The following is a 22026-nucleotide window of genomic DNA, read 5'->3' on the forward strand; positions in this document are numbered from 1 at the left end:
TTCGTCCGGGGACTGGAAGAAGGTGGTTTGGCCTTTGGATACCACCCTCAGTCTGGCCGGGAACAGAAGGGAGTATTGGATACCCTCTTCCCGGAGCGCTCTCTTCACCGCCATGTAGGAGGCCCACTTGTTCTGTACCTCCACTGTGAAGTCCGGAAACAAAGTCACAACTCCATTTGCCACCCTGAAGGGTCCAGCCTCTCTGGCCCTCCGCAGCCGCACATCCCTGTCCTTATAGTGCAGTAGCTGAGGCACAACTACCCGTGGGGGCCTCTTTGGGCCAGAGGCCTCGATGGCACCCGGTGTGCTCGCTCCAGTGCAAAGAAAGGGGTAAGTTGCTCCGGGGCCACATCTGAATGCAACCACCCCTCCAAGAAAGTCACCATGTCAGTACCCTCAGCGCCCTCCAGGAATTCGACGATTCTCACATTATTCCTGCGGCTGTGGCCTTCTGCCTCCTCTACTCTACTCTATGCTCCAGCCGTTGGACCTGGTCTGTCAGCCTGTGTCAGCAAGTTTCCCCTGCGTCACCGAATGTTCTGCCAGTGCGGTCTCATTCTCTTGGACCCTAGCGGCTAGCTTTTGGTGGTCCGTCCTCAGCAAGCCCACCTCCACCGACACTTGGCCAATTTCACGTTGAAGCGTTGTCTTGGTGTCTTCTATTGCCCCCAAAATCTTGTCCAGTGTGGCCTGCATCAGAGGCTGTACAGGGTTCGCCATGATCCCCTGGTTCAGAATGCCCGTATGTTTGCGGGCTTGCGTCTTGCCCTTATTCCGGCCTCTGGAGGTCATCCAGTTCGTGGGGGTGGTGTGCTAAGGGCCCTTGTGTCTCAGCACTATACAGCCCTGGAGATTCTGACCTGCAGTCAAAGGTACTCTCCGCCGTGACCACCACCCCAGCTGTATTTTATGGGTCAGTTGGTGGGTACACAGGGTTAGACCATTGTCTGCCAAGGTTTGTCTGCTGCTGTCTCACCTGTCCAGCCAGCGCCTAATCCGGGCTCTCCAACAGGGACCTAGCGGCCTCCCATTCGCACCAGGACCACTCCCCTAGTGCGCCGCCGCAGTCTGCTCCCTGCATGTGTTCAGTCTCATTTAGTGCCCAGAATAGGCTCTGGCCCAGGGGCTTCCCCCTCTGTTCTCCGCCGAGGCCCGTCTGCTTCATTGCACACTATCAGGCCGCTTGGCCAGCCCGGAGCACCACCAGCACCCTTCGTTCCCCGCCGTCACCGCTCAAGGGTGGAAGAGAAAACGCCACAGCACCTCTATGGTGCACCTCACGACGCAGGGGGCAACGATCGCCGCCTGCTTCACCCTCCAACTCGGCACTCCTGCGGTTCGGTTGCTGCTCCGGTTCCTCCTCTCGTGCGGAGCACCTCAGGACCAGGTGTTCTCCCTCAGCAGGCCTCTTCCCTGCCGAGGCCACCGGCCCCCTTTGTTTTGCGGTCTTCTCTCAGGTCGCTTCTGGAAGCCAGGAGTTGGTCCCCGATGGTTCCACTCGGGATCACTGTGACCGCCCGATCTGCGACCACTGCCTCCAGGATGGAATGACTTGTGGAGCTCTAACCAGGTTCTGTTACCCAAAATCCTGGTCAAACCTCAAAAGTTTGCCAAAAAAAAACACCTTTTCCTAACATTTTGTTGATGGAAAGTTCTAAAATCTGAGGAGAGCCATAAACTTCCTTCCACTCAGTATTCCAAGAAGTCTCCCGATAAAAATGGTACCTGATTTGTGTGGGTAAACCTAGTGCCTGCGACAGGAAATGCCCTAAACACAAGATGGACACATCACATTTTGCCAAAGAAAACTGACCTGTTTTTTGCACAGTGCCTCTCTGTGGATTTTGGCCTCTAGCTCAGCCGGCACCTAGGAAAACCTACCAAACCTGTGCATTTTTGATAACTAGACACCTAGGGGAACCCAGGATGAGTTAACTTGTGGCACTCTCACCAGGTTCTGTTACCCAGAATCCTTTGTAAACCTCAAAATCTGAAAAAAACACCTCTTCCTCCAATTACCAATTAACAAAAGCTTTATTCGGTCTAAAAGCATAAAATACATGCATAGCAGAATTAAAAACATAAGATAAAAAAGCAACTGGCTTAATAACTTAATATGTATATACAATGAATAAAATATAACAAGAAAAAGTACATCCCTTTGTTTTATACCTTCGAATAGATGGTTAATAACAGAAGCTAAAGGATTTGTTTCAGTGAACGATGTCGTATACGCCACACGTTCACAAGAAACTTGCTAACCGCGAGGATTACAAATTTGGAAGTGTCACTCTTTTAGATCCTAATAGCTATAGAACACTGGCTCAAGCCCAAATCTCGACACGTTGCACAAATCCATTTTGATCTTGGGACAATATAAGCAGGGCAAAAAAACATAAAATGTTCAATGGTTTCAGTGCAGGCAAGACAAGCTGGACAGAGATCAATAGATGAGGTAGTACCCCAGCTTTTAGTTAAAGATAACAACGGGAGGCTTCCAAAACGGAAGCGTGCATAGAGACCCTTCCCCAATAAGTCGGGAATCAGATCAAGATATTGTTCATACTGGGGGTGCCACTTAAAATCAGTAAATGAATTGGTCAACCGGCCGTAAGCTGTACAATGGACCAGGTTACTTTTTACATAGGACCAGTATACTGTCTTCAAGAGAGTCTTATCGGATCTCTCCAGATTGTGTGGCTCTTCCCAAAACCTTCGTAGTCCTAGAGTCCGGAACCAATTGGATACGTGCTTGACCCATGGAATAGAGGCCGCTTCCGGCCTCCTTAGTATATCAAGTGCTGAATCTCTATATACAATAAGCTCTGAGACAGTCCAAATCCTTACCCAATATAGCAGAGGTCTTAAAGCTATCAAGTCAGCTATGCGGTTGAAGCCTAGGTCCAAAAACATAGGGATCAAGGGAGTACTACGGGGGCATGCTAGTAAAGCCCTGGCAAAATTATTTACCCCTACTGTTAGTCTTTTACTCTCAGAGAATCCCCATATTTCAGCACCGTAAGCGGCGGCACCCTGCACCTTTGCCAGGTAGATTTTAATAGCTGGTGATACAGCTTTAGATAAGGAATTCTTCTAAAAGCGCAGGATAGCAGCCCCTCTGTGCTGGAGAAGCCCCAAGCTTTTACTGATTTGTTCCTCCCAGTCCAAATTATTTGATAACCTCACTCCCAAATAGTCTGTGGTCTTGACTCTACTTAATAGGGCCCCATCCAAGTTTATGGTGCATTTCCAACCACAACCGGGGGTAAACACCATCAGTTTTGTTTTATTAGCATTCAGTTCCAAACCATGATCATCACAGAAAGACTTGAATCTATCCACAAGGATTTGAAGGTCCATGGGGTCTTGGAGATAAGAAGCGAGTCGTCAGCAAACAATAATATTGTGATCTTCTGCTCGTTCAGAGTGGGAGCGTCATTAGAACAGGACAGGATTGGTACCACTTTGATAATGAATAAAGTGAATAGTATAGGAGCCAAGACACAGCCCTGGCGAACTCCCCTCCGTATAGGCATTTTGTCTGTCAGTTCTCCTTGGGCTCCCCACCTCACTTGTGCATACGTATTAGCATGTAACCGCTGTGGAAGAAAAAACTAGGTTAATGGGAACGCCCATCTGAAGTAGTGCTTCTCAGAGCTTTTCTCTGGAAACCAGATCAAAAGCAGATCTGAGGTCCATGAAAACAACATATAAGGGTTGTTTGGCGAGAACCTCATGTTTCCAGTACAGAAGAGTCAGTCTAAAAACCTGGTCTATCGTGCCAGTTTTAGAACGAAAGCCTGCTTGCAGCGTGGAAAGGGCCTGATGGTCTTGAACCCAAGTAGTTAACCTCTCTAGCAGTTGTTTGGCAAAAGTTTTTTCTCCAGATTATCAATCAAACTGATGGGTCTGTAGTTGGCAGGGGAATTTGCGTTGCCCTTTTTAAAGATGGGAATTATTTCTGCTCTCTTCCAGGTGCTATGGATTGCACCACTGGCGGCAATTCTATTTGAAATCAAATTGATGTACCAAGACCAAATAGATATTTCCGATTTATATAGATCGCCTGGTATCTTATCAGGCCTGGGTGCTTTTCCTGGTTTTAAGGAATTAATTGCAGTTTTAATTTCCTCTATGGAGAAGACAAGTGGTTCAAACCAATCACCCAGGCTAACCAGCCATGGGGTAGTTGAATCATCTGCTGGAAAATGACCAACCAAGGGGTTATGAGGGGTAGCATACAGTTGGGTAAAATGATCTACCCAAGTCTCAGGTTGAATATGATTCCTAATAGGCCTCCTGCTCCCTCCTTGCCCTCTGGACAATAAATCCCAAAACATCACATCGTTATTGTTTTCCGTAGCAAGGATCAAGCCCTGCCATATTGCGTCTTCCCATGACTTTTTTACTAACATTTGAGCCTAGCTGGTTGAATCTCTGCTAGGGAGCCTGTCTTAATAGCATCTTTTAATTCAGATTTGGCCTTACTGCAGTCCTCATTGAACCACCCTTTATCACCATTGGGAAGGTCAACACCTAATTTGGCACGAGACTTTTTATAGAAGAACCTCTGCAATCCCTTCAGCATTTCTTGATGAATATCCAAAATAGGGATGTTGTCAACTTCATAATTCTCATAGATTGCCAATTTATCCGTAAACAGATTATAGATCCCGGAGATCGAATACGAACTAGACAGAACCTTGGGCCAGGAGACCCTGGTGTAATTGTTATTCAACAATGGGGAGGGAACCACTGTGCGTTGTATATTCAGAGTACTCCTGAAACCATCGTTATCCATGGATAGTAACAAGGGATTGTGATCACTTTCGCATCGAGATTCTACCTTCATGTCCTTTAATAGAGGCCACAATCTAACATCAAGTAGAAAATAATCTATTACACTTAAGGACATCCCTCGTTTAAAGGTAGGTGCCATATTTAAATCTGAGGGTGTGCGTCCATTACAAGCCCTGAGTCCATATCTTAAACATAGTGAAGCTAACTGGAGGGCTACGCAAGATTGGGTGCATGGGTGATTATTCGTTAGCTGTGGGATTCTCCACATTTCATCTTCCTCATCTGTTAATCCAGTAACCATATGGGAGGGTTCAAAGGTACAGTTTAGATCACCTGCTATTATTAAATAAAACAGGGGACATTAGGAGTCAAGAAGTTCTGTCAGCTGTGTCAAAATTTGGGACTCAGTGCCCCTTGGAACAGATCTAGCGGATACATTTATGACAATAATTTTGAATTCCCGAATCCTTTGCAAACCTCAAAATTTGGCAAAAAATGCTTTTTCCTCATGTTTGTGTGATGGAAAGTTCTGGAATCTGAGGGGAGCCACAAACTTCTTCCTACCCGGCATTCCCCCAGGTCTCCTGATAAAAATGGTACCTCACTTGTGTGGGTAGGCCTAGTGCCCAAAACACAACATGGACACATCACATTTTCTCAAGAAAACTGACTTGTTTTTTTAAAAGTGCCTAACTGTGGATTTTGGCCTCTAGCTTATCCGGCACCTAGAAAAACCTACCAAACCCAGACATTTTTCAAAACTTGACACATAGGAGAACCCAGGATGAGGTAACTTGTGGTGCTCTCACCACATTCTATTACCCAGAAACCACTGCAATCCTCAAAAATTGGCAAAAAAAAGCTTTTTCCTCACATTTTGGTGATAGAAAGTTCTGGAATCCGAGGGGAGCCACAAAAGTCTTTCGATAAAAATGGTACCTCACTTGTGTGGGTAGGCCCAGTGCCAGCGACAGGAAATGCCCCAAAACACAACATGGATACATCAAAATGATCAATTACAAAACTGCCTGATTTTGCAGTGGGGGGCACCTGCATTTTTTGTCCCAGGCACAGTGGTCATCCAGGGAAACCTACCAAGCCCAGACAGTTTTTAAAACTAGATACTGGTGGAGTCCAGGGAGGTGTGGCTCTTGTGGATCCACCATTTTCTTACCCAGACTCCTCTGCAAACCTCAAATTTAGCTAAAAGAAATCTCATTTTCCACACTTTTCTTCGTAGGATCATCGCGCCTCTACAAATTTCCTGCCATCTAACGTTCCCCTTGGTCTGCGGATAAAAACAATACCTCACTTGTGTGGGTGGCCCAGATGCCTGCAAAAGGGAAGGGCCAAAAACGTGTAGAGATTGAGGGGATAGCACAGCGAGTTGATAAGCACAATTTTTTTAATACATTTTCAGGTTGACTCTGCTTTGGGGACCCACACAAGTGAGGTATCTTTTTTACTTGGGAGATTGAGGGGAAAGCTGGGCGGTAGGAAATTTGTGCCAGCGCGGTCATCCTACAAAGAAAAGTGAGGAAAATGTGCCTTTTTAAAAACCAAATTTTGAGGTTTGCAGAGGAGTCTGGGTAAAAAAATGTTGGGGGGGGTCCATGCAAGCCAGTCCTCCCTGGACTCCACCAGGTGTCTAGTTAAAAAAATGTCTGGGTTTGGTAGAGTTCCCTTGATGACTACCGCACCCGGGACCAAAAACACAAGCGCCCCCCCTGCAAAAACAGGTAGTTCTGTAAGAGATCATTTTGATTTGTCCACGTCCTTCTGTGATGGTCCAAACATTCAAATTGTGAAAAGAAACGCCCTTTGGTCATGCTAAAAAGACCCTTCACCCACCAACATATTTGGTGGCATGCTTCATAACTGAGGTCCCACCCAAACACCTAGCATGTCATGGGTGTGCTTCGACGCCTGATTATAGCAGAGCGGGTTTTTTTCATTTTTAATTTTACCACACATACTGATTGGATTTGGCACGAGGGTGAGTGATGGCTCAATAGATCAATTTTTTTTAACAAGAGATTTCACAAAAATGAAATTTGCTGTTAATAACTGAAAGGCCAAAAAACTGAACCAATGACTCACTGCTGGTGAGCTGTATAGCCACGTCAAGGCACCATCCGCTTTACAGTCCATTCACACACCTTTCATACGTGACATGCACAAGACCATTCACGCCGCAAGTGGCAGGCCCAGTACATTACAACACTCACATCAACAGACAGCGCCATTTCAGGGCCCATCACTGTAATATGCTCACATGCCTGACACAGCAATCGAACCAGCTGATGGAGTCTGTGGACTGGCATTTGGATAGCAGTGTGTTGTTGTGGCCAACAGCAAGTCACTATTTACACCACCAGCCACGGGCCACGCCATGTGCCACTCCACGCACACCGCGAGCCAAGCACCACTCCACACACCCCGCCAGCTACGTGCCACTCCATGCACACCGCCAACCAAGCGCCACTCCAGGCATACCACCAGCCAAGTGCCACTCCACGCACACTGCCATCACTTTTATCTTAACAAAAAAGAAAACACTAACTAATGATAGGTAAGTACAAAACTACAAGCACAAAATCTCTAACTAAATACAGGACAGTAATGCCAACCGTGAAACTCAACAAAAAATATAAATTAGTACAGAACATGCAGTTTATTCTCACAGTAGTTCCCAATAATTCTTTAGGGTGTGGCAACTTCTGAAACAGCCGGCCACACACAGCCTAAGAAGGACAATCGGGGCAGTACACACGAGTCTCCCTCCGGATACCTCTTCGGGCACAGAATCTACATTTCTTACTGGGAAAGTCTTTTTTGGGAGTGGGAGGAATATCATCAGGAAAGTGGCGATCTTTCAATCTTGCCTGTTTCACCACAACAAGGAACTCTATCACTGATTCCTGAAATTTAACCAATGTCATTTTTGACTCAGGGGAACAATCCTTGAACACAATAAAAGCATTCAAAGTTGCTAAATGGAAGAGACGTACAATCAACTTTTTATACCAAACGTAAGCCTTACGAACAGCAGTGGAAGGATCCAACCTCTGACAACTCTATCTACACCATCCATATGCTTACTATAATCTAAAATGCACAGAGGTTTGCGCACTTTGGCAACCTGACCCCAAACAGTCAGGGAAGTACACTCATCATGGATGGTAGTCTGCATGTACACATCCCTCCTGTCTGCAAATTTCGGAGTTAGCAGCTCATTATTACTCAAGGCACTGCACTGTCCCTTTCAACTTTTTTACAGACAAGCTCCCTTGAATAGCCTTTCTGGTTAGAGTGGATTGTACCACAAGCAACAGTGTCTACTCTGAACAATTCCCTGAACAATTGCACTCCAGTGTAGAAGTTATCTAGGTACAAATGGTGACTTTGTTAAACAGTCATCTACCAAGTTCCCACACGATTTTCTCACTAACTCCAAAAGTGGGCGGACAACCAGGGGGTCAATACTGGAATACCTACTAGTGTAGACCTGGAAATTGTAAACATATCATGTATTGCTTTCAGACAGCATATACATCTTAATTCCAGATGGTGCTCTCTTGCTAGGAATGTACTGCCTAAAAACCAAATGGCCCTTGAACAGGACCAAAGCCTTGTCTACAGATATTTCTTTCCCTGGAACATAGACCTCTGAAAACGGATCTACAAAATGATGAATGACAGGCCTAATCTTAAAAAGACGGTCAGAATCAGGGTGAATTTGTAGCAAGGCTAAAGCATTATCCACAAAATGCAGCACTCGAAGAAGAAGGATATACCGATTACGACTCATGGTTGCAGGAAATATAGCTGTTGCCATCAAGGGACTAGTAGATCAATACGAAGACAGGGACGGCTTCCTTATCAATTCCATCAAAAAAGTTAAACACAAGAGCTTTTTCAACTCTTCCAGATTTGTGGGAATGTACTGGGTAGCTCCAGAGTGTGGTCTAAGTCAAGCACCGTTGTCCCTCAAGTACTGCTCAGCATAGAAATTAGTCTTCTCAACAATGTCTTCCAAAAATACATCATCCATAAACAAGTGAAAACAATTGATAGGCAAAAATGTTTCCATATTCGTTCTACACCGTGGGAGACCAGTACAGACAGGCAACTCCGGATACTCCATGTTTGGGGCAACCCAGAGTTCAGGTCTTCCAATGGGAAGCCTTTCAGCCCCAGGCTGCTGCATGATTGGCACATCAGAGTCTTCCTCTACAAGAGGCACTTCACCCGTACTCAGAGTGGCTTCATCATCAGATGATTGCTCTCTGACAGAAAATTCACTGCCAGAATCTAGCATTTCGTCCTCTGCCTCAGATGCAAAGTCATTCTCATAATTATGGTCAGAAGACGACTCAAAAAGCATACCAACAACCTGCTGAGCAGTCACCCTGAGACTAGCCATGATCCTTCCTATGAAAAGTAACTTGACAAGTGCGCCACCAACAACCAGCACTGCGTAAAATAAGTAATAAATAACGTGTGGCTTTATAACAAAGAGTTATGTACTCAAAAACTACACTACTCACTTGCCTGCAAAAGCTAGACTCACCAGCAACTACTCTGCACAGACACAGCAATCACCAATGATATCCCACTAAAAAGGAAAAAGAAAAGAAAATTACACATAAGACACCACAAATTTCACCGTGCACAAATCTAAGGACAATATCACAGACAATTCAGCATTTAGTGCACCATTTACAAAAATGTCATTCATGCATGGCAGCAATACTCATTTGGAGTAAATTGTTTTTTCTTACCCAAAACATGCAACTATGAAAACTGCAGGTCAACCACTGCCAAAACCGCAAGGAGTCACAGGAATGGAAGCAAAAGCTTTGAACTTGAACAAAAAGGAGAAATAAACCATTATAATTACAAATGCAAATACTTCGCCAGTTGACAAAAATCCCACCACCAAACAATTAGAAACTGTCCCTGGTGTCTAGTGGTTTCTGTCCCCCTTGGGGCAGATGAGCCTAAAAAACCTAGGCTGATCTGCTCCCAAGTGGGGCAGAAATGGCCAAAAGTTGTGGGCCCCCTTTGGGGAGCGACCCTTGCCTAAGGGGTCGTCCCCAAAATAAAGAAAAAAATCACTGGTGTCAAGTGGATGGATTCCTGCTCCATGATCATGGGCCTCGCCCATGATCGTGGAGCAGGAATCCATTCAAAACAGGCACAAGGGGAAAGGAAAAACTCTCTCCTTTCCCCCGTGTCTGTTTTCCCCCCAAAAAAATCCCCCAGGAGAAGGACTCACCTGTTTGGATCCTCTCTGCTCACCACGCTTGAAGCAAATGGATTCCAGGGCATCCCGGCAGCATCAGATTGCCCGAGGGGGGTGGCAGGGGAAGCGCTTCCCCTGCCATCCCTGACCGAGGGGTGTGGGTGAGTGGCCTACAGGACAAGCTGGTCTCGTCCTCAGCGCACGGTGATCGTGCCCGAGGGTGAGACCAGCTCGTTCATGACACCCAACGGGTTAAAATGACAACAAAATGACAACAATCAAATGTAGGGAACCAGAAATATGAATTTGTACAGATTACATGAATAAAATGTGCATTCTAACACCAAAAAGCATAAAACACCACTTGTGGCTATCTGGTCACCCTGAACTGGGACAAAGTCTAAAGTTTTAGGCCAACTGCGATGGAGCATGGGCGGGATAGGGTAAGCGGTAGGTCTCAGTAAAGATTTTACCTTCTCACTTTGTCATTTTTATCCTGTTGACATCAAGCCCTGGCATTCCTGGAATACGGAGTTCCTGTCGACGTCAATGGCGTGCTGCAGTGTAATGTCTTTGTGAGCCCTGAAAACTTTCAAGGTGCTGTCAACAGAGTTGGACCTGAAAGCCTTATTGTGGTCTTCCCCCAAACATTTTGTCTGCTCACCTCACATTTGTGCTGACTTCTTTTTGTTGGCCTTAGGTCTCTGAGCACTTTACCACTGCTGACTAGTGCTAAAGTGCTTGTGCTAACTCCCTAAACCATGGGCTGATTGGTATACACCTAATTTGCATATTTAGTTGCTTATAGGTCCTTAGTAAAGTGCACTACATGTGCCCAGGGCCTGTAAATTAAATGCTACAAGTGGGCCTGCAGCACTGCTTGTGCCACCTACTTAAGGACCACTTTAAAACATTTCCCAGGCCTGCCATTTGCATCCTGAGTGCAATGTTACACTGCCATGCCAACCTGGCATTTAAAACCCCTTGCCAAGCCTTGAACTCCCCTTTTACTACATGTAAGCCACCTCTAAGATAGGTCCCAGGTAACCCATAGGGCAAGGTGCTATTTAATTAAAGGGCAGGTTGTCTACTTTTAAGTTTTACATTGCTTGGTAATGAAAAACCCTCAAATTCATTTTTCACTTCTGTGAGGCCTAACCCTCTGTAATTCCTAATTGGGAAGGGGTAGACCTGTAATGTTTCATACGTATGGAATTGCAATGATAAATTCTCTTTGTTAGAGATTGGGGGCCATATCTATACTTTTTGACGCACAACTGCGCCAACGCAGTTGTGCGGCAAAAAGTTTACCGCCGGCTAACGCCATTCCAACGCGCCATGCGGGCTCCTTATTTATGGAATGATGTTAGCCGGCGCTGCAGACTGGTACGCGTAAAAAAAAATGACTTGCACCAGGCAGCGCGGGCGTATGGGAAAATAGGGATGTGCGTCAAAAAATGGTGTAAGTCAGGTCTGAGGCAAAAATCAGGCCTCACACCTGACTTGTGCCATTTATTTTTATGCACAACCCCCATTGACATGGCTCCTGTCATAGCAAAGATAGGAGTCATGCCCCCTTTCCCAATGGCCATGCCCAGGGGACTTATGTCCCCAGGGCATGGTCATTGGGCATAGTGGCATGTAGGGGGACCCAAATCAGCCCCCCCTATGCCACTTAAAAAAAATAAAAAAATATACTTACCAGAACTTACCTTTCCTTCCCTGGGATGGGTCCCTCCATCCTTGGGTGTCCTCCTGGGGTGGGCAAGGGTGGCAGGGGGTGTCCCTGAGGGCATGGGAGGGCACCTCTGGGCTCCTTCCGAGCCCACAGGTCCCTTAACGCCTGCCCTGACCCATCAGGCTGGGTGCCGTTTTTAAGGCCCGCCCCCTCCTGTGCGTCAAAATGACGCCAGAGTATAAATAAGGCGCACAGGCCTTAATGACATTTTTTGGAAGGAAACGCCTACCTTGCATATAATCAACGCAAGGCAAGCTCCCCCTTCCAAAAAATGACGCCCATGGTGGGATTTTGACGTCCGCGGGGTCGGGCGTCAAGGTATAAATATGAGGCAGGGTTTGTGCCAAATGTGTGTCAAACTTTTTGACGCACATTCGGCGCAAGCAGAGTATAAATATGCCCCTGGGTCTCTAATTGGCAAAAGTGTACACCCTTGTTCAAGTAATGACCACAACTTTCTATTTTTCTAACCAGATGTGGTATCTTTTTGTGTAGTGTTTTCACTGTTTTACTGTTTGAAGTGTTGCACAAATATTTAACACATTGCCTCTTAAGTTAAGCCTGGCTGCTCTCTGCCATGCTACCATAGGGTGATCACAGGTCATTTTAGGGTGTATTGGTGACTTACCCTGAATAGGATTGTGGTTCCTGGTTGGACAGGGTGCATACCTCTGCTAACCAGAAACCCAATTTCTAACAAGCTGGACAAACCAGCGCGGTTAGGCGAGTCGCTGTTCGACGCCACCAGCTTGATTCTGGTAGTTGATGCTGGTGTTCCTCTGGAGATTTTTAACAAAACTTTGCCAAAAGATTCTAAACTTTCAGGATTTCTTCTGGGGTGCTTCTTTTGGGTTGAAAAGGCTCGAGCAGCAAAAGCTAAGGGTTCAGAAGCTCTGGATTGTCTCTTGGGGTCTGGAACTCAATCTCCCTCAATGCACCAGGGCAGTCCAGGAAAATCCACCTGGTGTAGCCCTCTCTTTGTCTGCTACATGCAGTTTCTTCCAGCACTAGTGTACCTGTTGCTGCTCAGAGACTACTTTTTCCTTGAATCAAGTGCAGTCCTTCCTTTGTGGAGTCTTGACAGTGCAGCAGGTGCAATCCGTCTGAGTGCAATCCTTCTGGGGTGCAGTCCAGCGGTCCAGCAAGGCAGTCCTTCTTTTCCAGATGTTCATTGCAGTGATCTGATGAGCTCCTGCAGCTCTGCCATATTCATCCTCCATTCTTGGCTGGCAAGAGGGGGACCCCCAAACAATAGGGATAGAGTTGCCTTCCTACGCTAGGACCACTTCCTGCAAAGTGTGGCATGTTTGTGACCCAGAATGCCCTGTTGTCAAAAAATTAAAATGGAGAAATTCTCTCCTTAGAGTGTGTCTGGCTAACCTAACCTACATGTGTGGCTTACAATTCACTACACTCCCCTTCCAGCCCCTCTTGTAATGTAATTAGAGGGTCTCCCACTTGGCTTGGGATCAAGGAAGTGGGGATGGCCCGGGTCCTGTGACAGCTGTTCTCCCGCCTTTAAAGTCCAGTTTCTCTCACCAGACCCTTTTCTCTCCCTATCTTCTCCAGGAAGTGCATCTCCTCCCACCAAATGTCCATATTGTTTCAACCCCAGGCACGTTCACTCCTACTCAGGTAGCAGCTTGGTTCAGGCTGTCAAAGGCTAGTCAATCAGAAGAGGCTACTACAGGGCTGTTGTAGGTAACTTCAGGATAGTAACTTCTAAAACTACTTTTCTGTAATAGTTATAATAAATACGACCTTAGCAAGTTGTTGGACTTATTGTAACTATTATTTTGATACTTTGAATCAAATTGCTAGCTAACCCCCATCAAAAGTTAGACTTTATTAAACTTTAATAAAGCTTTCCAATGTTGGCCGATGGGGCTAGCAGCACTACAGTGGGGAAAAACAAGTTTGGTTGTTTTCCCTACGAGGGCATAAAAACATCTTTTATATTGTCCCTGCTTTTATAAGTAAGCTTGTTCATTGACCTTGGTCATCTAAACATTAATCAGTCACTACTACACTACTTAACTTCATTCATTCATTCATTGAATTGATTTTCTGCCACAGGCCTCTAAGTGACATTTGCCAGTCCTCCCCTGCTTCACTGTAATGTACATTCAAATGGAAAGGCCTACTAATACTACATCCCGAGTCGTTGTTTTTTATAAAAAAATATGCCTCTGCACATTTCAGGACATTGATTCCACGTGAACAAATCCAGTGGACCGCATGCCCAGACTTTACTAAAAAATATAGCAACTTCCCTAATTCGTCATGACAACAAACTGGAACGTTTAGTCACGATTGCAGCTCCGGCTTAGAGTACTTTGATGCTGACGTATGGATCACGTCAGGGAAAACTCTTTTCAGGGAAACATCATTGAGCAGCAGATAGAAAATGAACGCCTGAGTGCGGAGCTCCGGGTGCCGGATCGGATCAGGGGCCTGCGGAGGGGGCTCGGGGTCGGAAGAGAGCCTTCCTTGCTATTTTAGAAATCCCCAGAGCAATACGGGATTCAAAGGGAGGAAGAAGAGGCATCCTATGTTAATCGCCGGTCGCGGCGGCCTCTGACAGTGTTTTGGGCGGGCGCAGCCTCGCGTGACACACTGAGCCACGGCCTCAATTTCTGTTGGGCGAATGCGCATCAACAGTGGCGTGGGAGGTAAGGACTGCCTCCCGCGGCCGCGTGCACCTGTTTTCACCCATATTGATGCAGGGCAGTTGAAAGGGGTAATTACCCCTTTCTGGACACTAATACAATGTACTGTAATTTAATTGACATTGAAGTGGCAGAAATGTCTCTGAAGAACGCCGGGGGCACCAAGTGTAGACAGCAGTCAGTCACACATGTGCACAATCCCAGGAGCCTCACATATCTCTGGAAGCCCTGCGATGCGCTAATCAAGCGCCAACAAACGCATACTGGGGTCACTTGGCCCTCATAGACCTGTACTGAGGGCCTATCCTGATGTATGGAGGTGGCGCAGTTCTAGCAAACTTGCGGAAGGGAGTGGCATCATTCTTTCCTGTCAGGAGCTTCCTCGACGAAAGCCAATGCCAGTATTGGGAGCTTGGGTGAGGAACCACTGTTTTCAGGGAGTGGCTGGGCCCCTCGGAGAGTGTCTTACAGGATAAGAACCTTTGGCCTGCTTACAATGTCACAGTGTCTGGGTCACTATTAATTGGATTCGCCGGGCCTCCTTAACGCAGCCGTCCCTCCTCGGCTCTCCCCTTCTATGTTGTGGTTTTAGTCTGGTGAACGAAATTGGCCCAGCATTACCAGATATTTCTTAAATTGAGCATTGAAAGAGGAATATGAGGAAAAGAGGGCACAGCTCGGTGCTCTGAGCCTCCTATATACCGGTGTGATATTTGCGTCAACCTTATCTGCTATTACGGTCTTGCTCTGTCAGTTTGCTATCTCCTATCGACTACACTCACCAGTCTTCCTGGCGGCTACATTGCTAACAAAACGCTGTGCGCACGTCCTTACTTGGCACTTTATTTTTAGATGCTTGATACCCTGGGGCAATGCCAGACGGGAAGTGTTCTGGTAAACATTCCCGCCAACTGCTGTTCTCTGAGGCCCTGGCGCAACCTACAGTCATGGCAACACAGGGAACTTCTCCTGGTTCTGCATCATCACCCGCTGCTTCTCCCCCGTTGGAGGTGACAGATCGCATACTGCAGGAGATTGCTGCGGTGGGGCGTCGTCTGGAGACAATTGACGCCAGAATCTCAGAATTGACTATAGCCTCCTCCTCCATCCGGGCAGACATAGCTGACTTCTGAGAGACTGTGCATAACTTGGATTAGCGCCTCATGACTGTGGAAGAACATGTGGCGGTCTTACCCGGTCAGGAGGCTGAGCTGAGATCCCTGCAAGCAAAGGTCACTGACATGGAGGATCGGAGCCGTAGAGATAATATACGCCTTTTTGGTATTCCAGAACACAAAGAGGTCTCTGATGTTAAAACTTTCCTCAAAAATCTATTACCCGAGCTTACAGGTTTGGAGTATTCACCACCATTAGAGTTACAAAGAACGCACAGGATTGGTCCTCTCCATAGAGCGACCCCGGACAAACCACGGCCCATCATTGCATGCTTCCTGAGGCATGAACAAGCTCGTCAGACCATCTTGGCAGCTAAATCCCAAGGATCATACTCTCTTGAGGGCCATGAAATCAGGGTGGCAACTGATTTCTCCAGACCAACATTGAAAAGTGGAAATCTTTTCTGGCCCTTTGTCCACAACTCAGGAACTTAGAGATTAAATATGGCCTTTTTGAGCCAGCACGTATGTGGATCACCTACAATGGCAAATCCAGGTATTTCACTGAACCAGCGGACCTCAGTGCCTTCCTGAACGGCCTGGCTTCTCACCCTATGGACACCACCACTACACACCCCGACATGGACAGTATCACCCACGAGGATCTATCAACAGCTTCCTCTTCGTTGTCTCAACCACAGCGTCTTGTCTCGCAAAAGAGAGGCAGGGTCTACTATCGCTCACCCAAAACTCAGGAAGATCGTGATCACACCCTCCAAGCGGTGATTGATCATACTCAGGATCAGGGCAGGGACAAGTCTCGCTCCCCCCTTAAAACTAATTCCTGAGCAACACTCCTGTTGCTGGATCTAGGAGAGCTCTGAGATCCTCCCACCTCTTACTCGGCAACAGGTTCCTATTCCTTGGACATCTAAGTGCCAAAATAAGCTATTAATGTCATTGTCCTCTTTCTTGGTGGAGTGGGGGAGGGGTTGGCGATTAATCCTCAAGCGTTAACTGTATTTGTTATGATTGAGCTTTACTTTTGGTTGGATTATCTGGCCATTTCTCTTGTGAATGTTATACTATCCTGAGGATTGGCTATGGCTCATGTCTTGAAGTGGCAATGGATATACACTCTTGTTACTAGTATCTTGCATATGTTCTTTGATATAGCTTTGGTTGTTGATTGAGGTCAAGCAGTCCAGCACTGTTGGCTCACCTCTTCCCCCCGTCCCACTCACTTCCACTCAGGGTACGGGCCTTTTGTCTTCCTGCTGGGCTTTCCTGGGATTGTGCTCTTCCTTCTGGGTGCTCCTTGCTTCAATTGTCCTTTTTTCTCAACTCTGAGACTTATATATTGCCCTTCTCTTGAAGTCTGGGGACTTAACCCGTTGGTGTTACTGACTTCAGTGGACATGATATGGATTGCATATTTCTTTATTACTATAGTTGGTTCTCTTTTTATTGCTCCTTGTCAGAATGATCAACTAGGGCGTACCTCTCTCTCCCCCTCCTCATCCCTGACTTCTTTCTCAAATTTATGCCATCCCACGGCTTTGTTCGCGGGGGAGGAACCTTGAAAATCATGCTAGTTAACGTAATTGATTTCCTTGTCCCTCTCCCGGTTCCCTCTGATGACCACCCGGCACACGGGTCTTCCAGGTTTTGACCCGCAGTTTAACAGGACTTCCAGTGACAAGACATTTCTCGATCACTGCAGCTATCTCTTCTTCCCTCTTGTTGCTCCGGTTTCTTATTTTTATTTCCTTTCTTTTCCCTGTTTTATCTTTCACTCCCTTCCTCTTTCTTCTCTTTTTTCTTTTCTCTTCTCTTTCTTTTCCGTGACAGAGGGGTGTCCTTTTCATCTCCTGTTTTGCCTACCTTAATTATACCATTTCAAAACACAAGTTTGCGGTGCATCGCCATATTTAGCTCTTACATATATCTATTGTCTCACTGATCGTGAATTCCCCAACTATTTGTAAGACTGTGCTCCTACTCTGCTACATAATGGGATTGGCGACACCACTTACAGTTCTCTCTTGGAACGTACATGGCATGACTCATTATATCAAGCGTCAGAAAGTCCTCTCTTAGCTTCGATCAAAAAGTACTGACATTGCTCTTTTACAGGAAACTCACCTTAGTCCATCTGAGTCGGAAAAACTCGGCAGAGATTAGGTTCGGGGAGGAAATGTGGGGTTGCAATACTTATTTGCTGATCCCTACAGTTTAGGCTTCTTAAACCGTGGAATGATCCGGATGGGTGCTACGTATTGGCCAAGCTTACGCTTGGATCTTCTACAATTTGTATTGGCTCCATTTACGCTCCTATCGGTTCTAAGCGCTCTTTTTTCCTCTCTCTTAACAGAACTGTGACAGAAATTGGGGCCTCCCAAAACTTGTTGGGCGGGGAATGGAATTTAGTGCAGGATGCCATCTTGGATTGCTCTAGTGGTCTGGATGTGGGTAACAATGTGGACCGGGCCCTTTTCCGTGACGTTCTGTTAGACCATGGTCTATTAGATCATTGGCGCCTTTGCCACCCAACGGATCGCGAATATACTTTAGTCTCTGCAGTACCTGGGACTCAATCTCGGCTTGACTACTTTTTAATTAACCACCGGTTATTGCAATCGGTTGGTGTATCTGAAATTCTTCTGGCTGCATTGTCTGATCACTCCCCAATTTTGCTAACTTTGGAGCTGGGGGTGGCCTCGCCGGGTTGTAAGCCTTGGCATCTCTCAAACTCCAGATATTGATCCCCGAAGGGAAAAGAACAACTCAGGTCTCATCTTGCCACATATCTCCAGAATAATAGGGGTTCTGTCTCCTCACCACAATTATTGTGGGCGGCGGCCAAGGCGACCATCAGAGGGAAGCTTATGAGGGATGCGGCCATTTCCAATCCCCAAAAGAGAGTTCAACAGAATGACCTGGAAATCTGCATCGCTCAGACGGCCCCAGAATATACTCGAAAGCCCACCCCAGCTATTCGTCGACGTCTGGAGCTAGCTAAAATGGAACTCAACTCGCTCTATACATCACAAACGGAATATGCCTTACAGAGACTGAAAGGCCGTCATTATGAACATGGCGAGAAGGCAGGTTGTCTACTGGCTGCTCAACTCCGTCAGAGGGAGGCGTTGCTGGCCATCCCAGCTTTACGCAATCCTGACAGTTCGTTTATCACACACCCACAGGCAATTGTGGAGGAGTTTGGTTGTTTTTATCGAACCCTATATACACCGGAAACTACTGAAGATATTGGACGATTGGAGGCCTTCCTTGATAGAGCAAACCTACTGTGTCTTTCAGATGAGGGTAGAGCACTCTTAGAGGGTGACATTAGCAAAGAGGAGATACAGCAGGCTGTGGCCAATCTTTCTTACCATAAGGCACCTGGTGAAGACGGATTCACGTCAGAGTTTTTTAAATGGACAGGAGCAGATACTGTAGATGCATTGTATGAGGCATTTCGAGGGGCTGATCAAACGGGTACATTAAATCCTCTTTCCAACAAAGCCTCCATAGTAGTTCTACCCAAGCCGGGCAAAGACCCTCTTGTGTGCAGTAGCTATCGCCCTATATCTCTTCTTAATGGAGATATTAAGATACTGGGAGGGATTTTGGCGTCTCGCCTCAGGAAAGTCGTCCCTTCTTTAGTTCATCATACCCAAGTGGGTTTTGTTCTGGGCCGTTCGTCTAGAAATCATCTTTGCATATTACCTCACGCTATTTGGACTGCCCGGGACTCACAGGAGGAGGCCGTTGCCCTTTCACTTGATGCTGAAAAAGCATTCGATCGAATAGAGTGGTGGTACCTCTTCGAAGTATTGCGCCGTTTTGGTCTAGGGACGACTTTCATCAACCGAGTACGTTTGCTCTACAACTCCCCGACAGCTCAGGTAAACTGTGGTGGGTTCCTTTCTGATGTTTTTCGATCAGTAGGGGGACATGTCAAGGTTGCCCTCTGTCCCTGTTATTATTTCTTTTTGCCATGGAGCCCTTAGTGGCACTGACACGTAAATCCAATCTTATATCCGGCATCCCGGTTCCAAGCGGCCGATCCACCATTAATTTTATGCTGATGATATTCTCCTCACTCTCACTGACCTTTCCACTTCTCCTCCAGCTCTTTGAGCTGTTCTGGAGGAGTTTGAACATCTTTCAGGCTACCAAATTATTTGGGACAAAAGTGAGGCGTTACCACTGTCTCCAGTAACGGTTTGTGCTTCAGTCCAAGGACTTACAGTTAAATGGAAACAGGCACGTCTCCGTTATTTGGGCATTGATATCAACAGAGGTTTGGACAACATGGTGGCGGACAACTTGGATCCTTTAATTTGCAGTATGAAACGGGATTTTGCAAAATGGACCCATTTGGGCCTTTCTAAGTGGGGTAGAGTTCAGGCGGTGCGAATGGTGACCTTGCCACGTTTCTTATGTTTTAGGTATGCTGCCCCTACAAATACCCTTGTCCGTCCTCCGAGGGATTGATCGCCATATTCGGTCTTTTGTTTGGGGATCCTTGTGTCCGCGGTTGCCCCAAACCTCTTTACTTGCCAGACGTGAGTATGGAGGTTTGAGTCTTCCCTCAGTAGAACATTACACCTATCGCAAATGGTCTATTTACTCCCAGGAATACGAGATCTGCCACATTGGGTGGAAATCGAACGACTGCTATCGGGTGCCGAATCAGGACTCCAAGTTATATACAAAGCAGGCCCGATTCCCACCACATTCACAACCCTATGATTGGGGTCATGCGTACTGCATGGCGGCAAGCACAACGATTATTGAATGTCGATCCCTACATACATGACAGGGCAATCATCTGGGGCAATAAAGGTTTCCTCGTTGGAGGAAAGACCATTTTTTGGAAGGACTGGGGCCTGAAAGGTCTCATGAGGGTAGATCAGTTCCTTATGGGGGACGGTTGGAAGATGTTCTTGGAACTTAAGGAGGAATTTGGGCTCTCCAAACACCACTCGTGGCGTTTTATACAGCTCAAGCATTGTCTGATGAGTCGTCTCGGGAATCCTCCTCAACGACTCATTCAATCTCCAATACTTCATTACTTGGAAACATAGGGGCAACTGAAGGGGGCTGTATCAGGCCTGCAAGCCTTGCTAAATCATCATCTCTTTTAGTTCTCCCTCCTGGTTTCTCTCAAGAATAAGTGGGAGGCGTGTCTACAGGTTGACTACGATTTGGAGGACTGGGCGGATATAATCGAAGCTAGAGACCGCGGAGCCCGGGAGGCCCGCTCAAAATTCAGTCTTTTTAAAACTTTACACGATTGGTATTGGACCCCCCTGAAGCTCCGTACTGCGGGGTTACTACATCATGCCTCCTGCTGGAGGTGTCCTCATATGCGCTGCGATTTACCTCACATTCTGCATTACTGCCCAGCCATATAGCCTTTCTGGCGAGCTGTGGGGGCCACTCTTAGGGAAACACTACCCTTGCCACTTTCCATTACCCCTCACCTTCTCTTACTACACGACACCAGGGAGCTCCCTAATCTCTCCAGACCACAATGTCGCTTGTTACACACTGCACTAGCCACGGCAAAGATATGTATCCTCAGATATTGGCGAGCGACACTTGTACCCTCTCACAGGGAGTGGATCTCTGCAAAGTATCAGACTACTTCACATGAGCATCTTATTTATGATCTACAGGATAAGACAGATGTGTTTCTACAGACATGGGTGCCCTTTCTCTCTGGGCCGGTGACCTGATTATCCCCTATGCGGAATACGTCACAGATGCTCCAGTGGCACCGCACCTTTCCAATAATCTTAATCTTAATCTTAACCTTCTTATTAGACCTCAGTACAAATCGGTCCTTTTTACCCTTCTTTATTTCACGTTGGACTCCACTGAGTGTGCACATGCATTCCCTTCACGCATTCCTCCATACCTTTCCCTTCTTCCCTTATATACGCTGATCTTCCATAGGCGTGTTTTCTGTTCTCCCTCCCCCTTGGTCACTATTACTATAGTTATTCTTACTCTTGTTACTATTACTATTATCATCATCATTATCATTATCATTTTCCCTATTGTTACCATCTTCATATCACCATTATCCTCTCTATTTTTCCTCGTATTTTTTCTTCTGCCTTTGCCTTTTCTGTTTCCTTCTTTGATATTTTCCTTCTCTCCTTCTTTTTTCCCTCTAGCTTCCATTTCTCCTTCTCCTTATACAACTTTTTCAGCCTAATTTTGTATGTATTCCTATCTTGTCAGATATATTTCCCTTAAATATGACCATATCCATGTCATTGTACATTACTATTCAGAGACACTCATCTCTCCCTTCTATTTGGGCCCCATAGGACATCCTGTCCCATCTAAAGTCAGATGTCCCCAGCTTAGAGGTACGGAAATACTATGGGGGTCATTCCGACCCCGGCGGTCAAGGACCGCCGGGGCCGGGGATGT

Source organism: Pleurodeles waltl, chromosome 6, assembly GCF_031143425.1.
Source record: "Pleurodeles waltl isolate 20211129_DDA chromosome 6, aPleWal1.hap1.20221129, whole genome shotgun sequence".
Classification (NCBI taxonomy): Eukaryota; Metazoa; Chordata; class Amphibia; order Caudata; family Salamandridae; genus Pleurodeles; species Pleurodeles waltl.